The sequence below is a fragment of the Watersipora subatra genome, chromosome 11 (assembly GCF_963576615.1).
Source record: "Watersipora subatra chromosome 11, tzWatSuba1.1, whole genome shotgun sequence".
NCBI lineage: Eukaryota > Metazoa > Bryozoa > Gymnolaemata > Cheilostomatida > Watersiporidae > Watersipora > Watersipora subatra.
Window position 1 is genome coordinate 22,954,418 of NC_088718.1, and position 7,601 is coordinate 22,962,018.

Genomic DNA, 7,601 nt, shown 5'->3' on the forward strand with positions numbered 1-7,601 from the left:
TTCAAGTAGATTTCTATAGACGTTTCTAATTATTTAAAGTCAGGTTGGTTAAAAATTATATATTTTTCCTCTTTAAATGCTGTGTAAACATATGAGTACCCAATGCTGGTGAGACAGCATATTTATAACTTATAAACAATATGCATGACTATTGATCTGGTTTTTTGAGAAGTCAGGCCACGTCTTTCTCCTCTGAGCATGTTAACCACGCTCAAGTTTTAGAGATATTAATTTTGAAACGTCTTGGCAGTCAGATCACCTAGAACAACCAAATTTTAATTGGTCAAAAAATATTCATACTTTTTGATAAAATAGTTTAAATTTTAATGAAGTTGATCCTATAAGACTGGAAGGGGACTTAGTCTATAAGACTTAAGGGGACTTAGCCTATAAGACTTAAGGGGACTTAGCCTATAAGACTTAAGGGGACTTAGCCTATAAGACTGGAAGGGGACTTAGCCTATAAGACTTAAGGGGACTTAGCCTATAAGACTGGAAGGGGACTTAGCCTATAAGACTTGAAGGGGACTTAGCCTATAAGACTTAAGGGGACTTAGTCTATAAGACTGGAAGGGGACTTAGCCTATAAGACTGGAAGGGGACTTAGCCTATAAGACTTAAGGGGACTTAGTCTATAAGACTGGAAGGGGACTTAGCCTATAAGACTGGAAGGGGACTTAGCCTATAAGACTGGAAGGGGACTTAGCCTATAAGACTTAAGGGGACTTAGCCTATAAGACTTAAGGGGACTTGCGGGCAAGTGCTCCAGTTTACTGTATAACTTTCAGATTCGAACTCTCCCAAAAATCTTGAGAGTTGCCAGCTAAGAAGATCATAAGCAGGCCTAGCTCTCTGTTGCTATAGTGATAAGCAACAACTAAGAAACCTTAGTGTGACTGCTGTTTCCCAAAACAAATTTCATACTGTTTTCTTATCAAGTAGTAGCTCAATTGTGTTGGAACGATAACTTCTAGTCACGGCACTATGAATAGAAGTAACATTGTACTCTTCTGGAGAGTGGGAAACTAGGCTCACCAATCGGAAGTTGTAGCTGCAGAGATTTGATTTGCTCAAGGCTTCCAGTCAGTCTATGATTTGCTAGCTCACTTGCGGAATTAGCTTACATTATTCAAATTTAATTACTAGTCCAAGCTAATTGAGAATGCTGCCTTATTACCTCGCTTGTTTTCATTCCTTGGTCAGCAGTCAAGTTCTATGTAAACATGGATACTACACTGGGTTTCAGTGAGGATGCTCGCTCCATCACCACTCTGTCTTCTAGTTTCCTTCCTCCAAATACAGTTGGTCTGCTAGCCGGCATCGGCACATTTCTACTCGTCTGCAGTTTGTTTGGAGCTGCTGCCTGTATGGCCATGTGCCGTAATAAAGCAGTTGTGCGCAGGAGGCAAACGAATGTGACAAGAAAAGACTTAGCTAAAATGGTTCAACAGCAAGGTACTATACGTCTTCTCACCCCGTCTCATTCGGCAACGGGAGGTATTAGCAACTCGGGCTACTCTAGGTGTGATCACATCAAAAAGTCTATCACCATTAAGCACTTCATGAAGAATGGTTTTCGTATAGAGGATGAAACAAGCTGTAACTCGCCGTTGAAGAAGCAGCTGTCTAAGGTGAACAGCACACCTCCGGTGCTAACAGGTGATACCAATGACTTGCAGGACACTACTAGTGTTGCTGTTAGTACAGGGGATAACAGCGGTATGTTGCTTCAGGTGGATTATTCCGTTAAACGTGCCGCGTCGCTAAAAGTGTATAAAACTACTAATGGGTGCCTTTAAAAATATTTCCTGTTCAAGTGATGACAACAAATACTTCTTGTTCAAGTGTTGACAAAAATACTTCCTGTTCAAGTGATGACAACAAATACTTCCTGTTCAAGTGATGACAACGAATAGTTCCTGTTCAAGTAACCAATTGTAATGTGAAATTATGTTGGCTAACTTTTGTTTGTATTGTACCTGATAGTCGATGTACTGTAGTCAATACAACCTCAAGCACTTCAGCTTCCATGGTCAGAGACTTTTTAATTTTTACTAATTTTAAAATGCGACGCAAGCGATGTATTTTCTTAGTTATGAATTAAATTAGTCGTAACAAGAGTGATGTACTCCCTCAGTATTCAGTGTAACAATGATAGTCGTAACCAGAGCGATGTACTCCCTCAGTGTTCAGTGTAACAATGATAGTCATAACCAGAGCGATGTACTCCTTCAGTGTTCAGTGTAACGATGATAGACGTAACCAGAGCGATGAACTCCCTCAGTGTTCAGTGTAACAATGATAGTCATAACCAGAGCGATGTACTCCCTCAGTATTCAGTGTAACAATGATAGTCATAACCAGAGCGATGTACTCCCTCAGTATTCAGTGTAACAATGACAGTCGTAACCAGAGCGATGTACTCCCTCAGTGTTCAGTGTAACAATGATAGTCATAACCAGAGCGATGTACTCCCTCAGTGTTCAGTGTAACGATGATAGTCGTAACCAGAGCGATGAACTCCCTCAGTGTTCAGTGTAACAATGATAGTCGTAACCAGAGCGATGTACTCCCTCAGTATTCAGTGTAACAATGATAGTCATAACCAGAGCGATGTACTCCCTCAGTATTCAGTGTAACAATGATAGTCGTAACCAGAGCGATGTACTCCCTCAGTATTCAGTGTAACAATGATAGTCATAACCAGAGCGATGAACTCCCTCAGTATTCAGTGTAACAATGATAGTCGTAACCAGAGCGATGTACTCCCTCAGTATTCAGTGTAACAATGATAGTCGTAACCAGAGCGATGTACTCCCTCGGTATTCAGTGTAACAATGATAGTCGTAACCAGAGCGATGTACTCCCTCAGTATTCAGTGTAACAATGATAGTCGTAACCAGAGCGATGTACTCCCTCAGTGTTCAGTGTAACGATGATAGTCGTAACCAGAGCGATGTACTCCCTCAGTATTCAGTGTAACAATGATAGTCGTAACCAGAGCGATGTACTCCCACAGTGTTCAGTGTAACGATGATAGTCGTAACCAGAGCGATGTACTCCCTCAGTATTCAGTGTAACAATGATAGTCGTAACCAGAGCGATGTACTCCCTCAGTATTCAGTGTAACAATGATAGTCGTAACCAGAGCGATGTACTCCCTCAGTATTCAGTGTAACAATGATAGTCGTAACCAGAGCGATGTACTCCTTCAGTATTCAGTGTAACAATGATAGTCGTAACCAGAGCGATGGCCTTCTGCGGTGGTAACTACAATGTATAGTGATAAACTCTATTAGTCGTAACTATGGAGACAGTTTCATCAGTAATAACGCGGCCATAGTCAGGGGTAACTATGTGCAACATCTCAACTTCTATTTCTAGAAGTTACAACTGTTAACATCTCTTCGACTAAACTTTTCACAGTTTGAACGGAATTCTTCATAAGACACTAGGCGCTATGCGAAAGTTTTAAAGGTTTTTTGCATCGTGGGAAGCTTTTATAGATTTACATAATATTGACGTTTTTGCTGTTGATGGGAGTACATTGATCATGCGCAACATGTTTATGCATGCACATGCCCTGGTTGATGTATCCCTGAAGGTCATAGCATGTTCATTCATGACTGTAAATATTATTTATTGCTGGTGATAGCTTGTGTATATGTTTGTCAGCGGCTGTTCTAAATTTGCTTGTTGCGAAATCGGCAGTTCAGATTTAAAACCTTTTTACACAAAGTATGGATGGTATTTATATACATGTATTATATATTTTTATAGTAAGGAGATCTTCCAATCAATCAATATTTGCATCAACATTAACCCTATTTTATGGCACTCTCAAGGGTGGTCCAAATTGGCCTCTGAGTGTTCCATGTGGAGAAGGCTTTCTGAAATGTTCTTGGAGCACCGTGGTAATCTGGTTCACGCTAGAACAGGCAAATACACGTATCTAGCTCCATGTGAACGAAGTGATCTGAGCTTTTGCTCTTTTTATTGTAAGGCAATTGTGTTGACAAGTGCATACCAGTGTGCACTTGAATCATCAGCAGAAGTCATGTTATTAGACAGGTAGTAGAGGGTTAGGAGGTTAGAAGTCATGTTATTATATATGTAGAAAGAGGGTTAGGAGGTTAGAAGTCATGTTATTATACATGTAGTAGAGTGTTAGGAGGTTAGAAGTCATGTTATTATACATGTAGTAGAGTGTTAGGAGGTTAGAAGTCATGTTATTATACACGTAGTAAAGGTTTAGGAAGTTAGAAGTCATGTTATTATACATGTAGTAGAGGGTTAGGAGGTTAGAAGTCATGTTATTATACATGTAGTAGAGGGTTAGGAAGTTAGAAGTCATGCGATTATACATGTAGTAGAGGGTTAGGAGGTTAGAAGTCATGTGATTATACATGTAGTAGAGGGTTAGGAGGTTAGAAGTCATGTTATTATACATGTAGTAGAGGGTTAGGAAGTTAGAAGTCATGCGATTATACATGTAGTAGAGGGTTAGGAGGTTAGAAGTCATGTGATTATACATGTAGTAGAGGGTTAGGAGGTTAGAAGTCATGTTATTATACATGTAGTAGAGGGTTAGGAGGTTAGAAGTCATGTTATTATACATGTAGTAGAGGGTTAGGAGGTTAGAAGTCATGTTATTATACATGTAGTAGAGGGTTAGGAGGTTAGAAGTCACGTTATTATACATGTAGTAGAGGGTTAGGAGGTTAGAAGTCATGTTATTATACATGTAGAAGAGGGTTAGGAGGTTAGAAGTCATGTTATTATACATGTAGTAGAGGGTTAGGAAGTTAGAAGTCATGTTATTATACATGTAGTAGAGGGTTAGGAGGTTAGAAGTCATGTTATTATACATGTAGTAGAGGGTTAGGAGGTTAGAAGTCATGTTATTATACATGTAGTAGAGGGTTAGGAGGTTAGAAGCCATGTTATTATACATGTAGTAGAGGGTTAGGAGGTTAGAAGTCATGTTATTATACATGTAGTAGAGGGTTAGGAGGTTAGAAGTCATGTTATTATACATGTAGTAGAGGGTTAGGAAGTTAGAAGTCATGCGATTATACATGTAGTAGAGGGTTAGGAGGTTAGAAGTCATGTGATTATACATGTAGTAGAGGGTTAGGAGGTTAGAAGTCATGTTATTATACATGTAGTAGAGTGTTAGGAGGTTAGAAGTCATGTTATTATACACGTAGTAAAGGTTTAGGAAGTTAGAAGTCATGTTATTATACATGTAGTAGAGGGTTAGGAGGTTAGAAGTCATGTTATTATACATGTAGTAGAGGGTTAGGAAGTTAGAAGTCATGCGATTATACATGTAGTAGAGGGTTAGGAGGTTAGAAGTCATGTGATTATACATGTAGTAGAGGGTTAGGAGGTTAGAAGTCATGTTATTATACATGTAGTAGAGGGTTAGGAGGTTAGAAGTCATGTTATTATACATGTAGTAGAGGGTTAGGAGGTTAGAAGTCATGTTATTATACATGTAGTAGAGGGTTAGGAGGTTAGAAGTCACGTTATTATACATGTAGTAGAGGGTTAGGAGGTTAGAAGTCATGTTATTATACATGTAGAAGAGGGTTAGGAGGTTAGAAGTCATGTTATTATACATGTAGTAGAGGGTTAGGAAGTTAGAAGTCATGTTATTATACATGTAGTAGAGGGTTAGGAGGTTAGAAGTCATGTTATTATACATGTAGTAGAGGGTTAGGAGGTTAGAAGTCATGTTATTATACATGTAGTAGAGGGTTAGGAGGTTAGAAGCCATGTTATTATACATGTAGTAGAGGGTTAGGAGGTTAGAAGTCATGTTATTATACATGTAGTAGAGGGTTAGGAGGTTAGAAGTCATGTTATTATACATGTAGTAGAGGGTTAGGAGGTTAGAAGGTCTATTGACTGCCGCTGCTGACCTTGTTAATAGGAATACTTCCATGCTTCTTACACAGCCCGCCTAAAATTTAATAGTGGCCGGTTCTAAGTGTGGCTCTTATTAGTGACACAGCCAGCCGTCTGCTAGTCGAGCCACTTCTTAAGGCTCAGCGCAACACTGGTGAATCACAGAATAGTTTACAACAATCAATGCTTGTAAATTCATCTTGTAGGATCTGTGTTCCTTAACCTCAATATGCTAATAATTTCATTCGTTTCGATATTTATTTTGATTGTCAAAAACATTCATATGTTGCAGCAAGTATTGTGAGAAAATATTGTCTGCGCGTTTAAATCGTTCCACAGCCTGGAAGCTTATCGATAAATATGTCAGGTAACTCCACTTGGCTTTCTATTATAATTTTGCCTTAACGTTAATTTCAAGTGAACAGAGGCGTAGCCTTGGCGACACATTAAACAATGATGCATAGGTAGAGGATGGAGCTAGTCTAACACCTAAACATTATTATAACCTAATTATATTTTCATACATGCATTTTATATATATATATATATAAATCTCAAAAGTGGTCTGTATGTCCTTTGGTATGTCTAGCTATAGCTATTAAAATTTTGAAATTGAAAGCTCGCATTCTGCTGAATTTGAACTCATGCATGAAGATTGCCACCACAATATTTGAACCGTGCATTTAACCACCAAACTACGATGTGTTTATGATTCTACCGCTCTTATCACACACCGTATACCGTATGCACTCGCTAAATTTACACTTTTAATTATTAACTAATATTACCTTTCGCATTTGTTATTTTTTGAAATTTGTTAATAAAAGCTAATTGTTTGCTACCATTACCTAATTTTTTAGTTTGCAATTTTAGATTGTGCTGTTTCAATTTCAAATGTGCCATTACATTTCTATTTCCGGTTTTTCATCAGGTTCGATTGCTAAATCGGTGAAGGCTAATACTTTTCACGTGGACAATTGTATTACTTCGAGTAAGAGTCGCCTCTACATTCTCTCTCCATTCGGTCAGACAAAGTTCCAGGCAAAGGCAGTCCGATATCTCATTTTTACATTTGTACCAGTATTGAGAGCTACCAGTATCGTCATACTTAAAGTTTTGATGGATAGCTTCTGCTGAAACAGTTACCTTTTTGCTGCGCACACGAAATTACTACTGAAATCTAACTATCTAACTAAAAATCTACTGAAATTGTTGCCCTGATCAGAGTATGCATCGTATACATCAAGGTTTATAGGGACATCACGGTTTATAGGGACATCACGGTTTATAGGGACATCACGGTTTATAGGGACATCACGGTTTATAGGGACATCACGGTTTATAGGGACACTAGCTGCATTACCCGCCTACAGGAACAGATTCACGTGCAGCATAAGGTTTATTGAGAGTTGTCTTTCATACTGTATAACAACTCCAAATATAAAGTCTACTGAAATTGTTGCCCTGATGTATTATTATGTAAATTGTCTACTGAAATTGTTGCCCTGAATATGCATACACATATATGTGTCAATAATGTTGGGGAGAACAATGGAAATCTGCAATGTGTTTTACAGCTAGATGCGTGTAAAATCTAGTAAATATTCAAGATTCATGTGTCTAGATTCATGCATCCGTTCATACCCGTTTATATTTGCAGTTGACGATCGCCCACTTCTTCCGCTTCG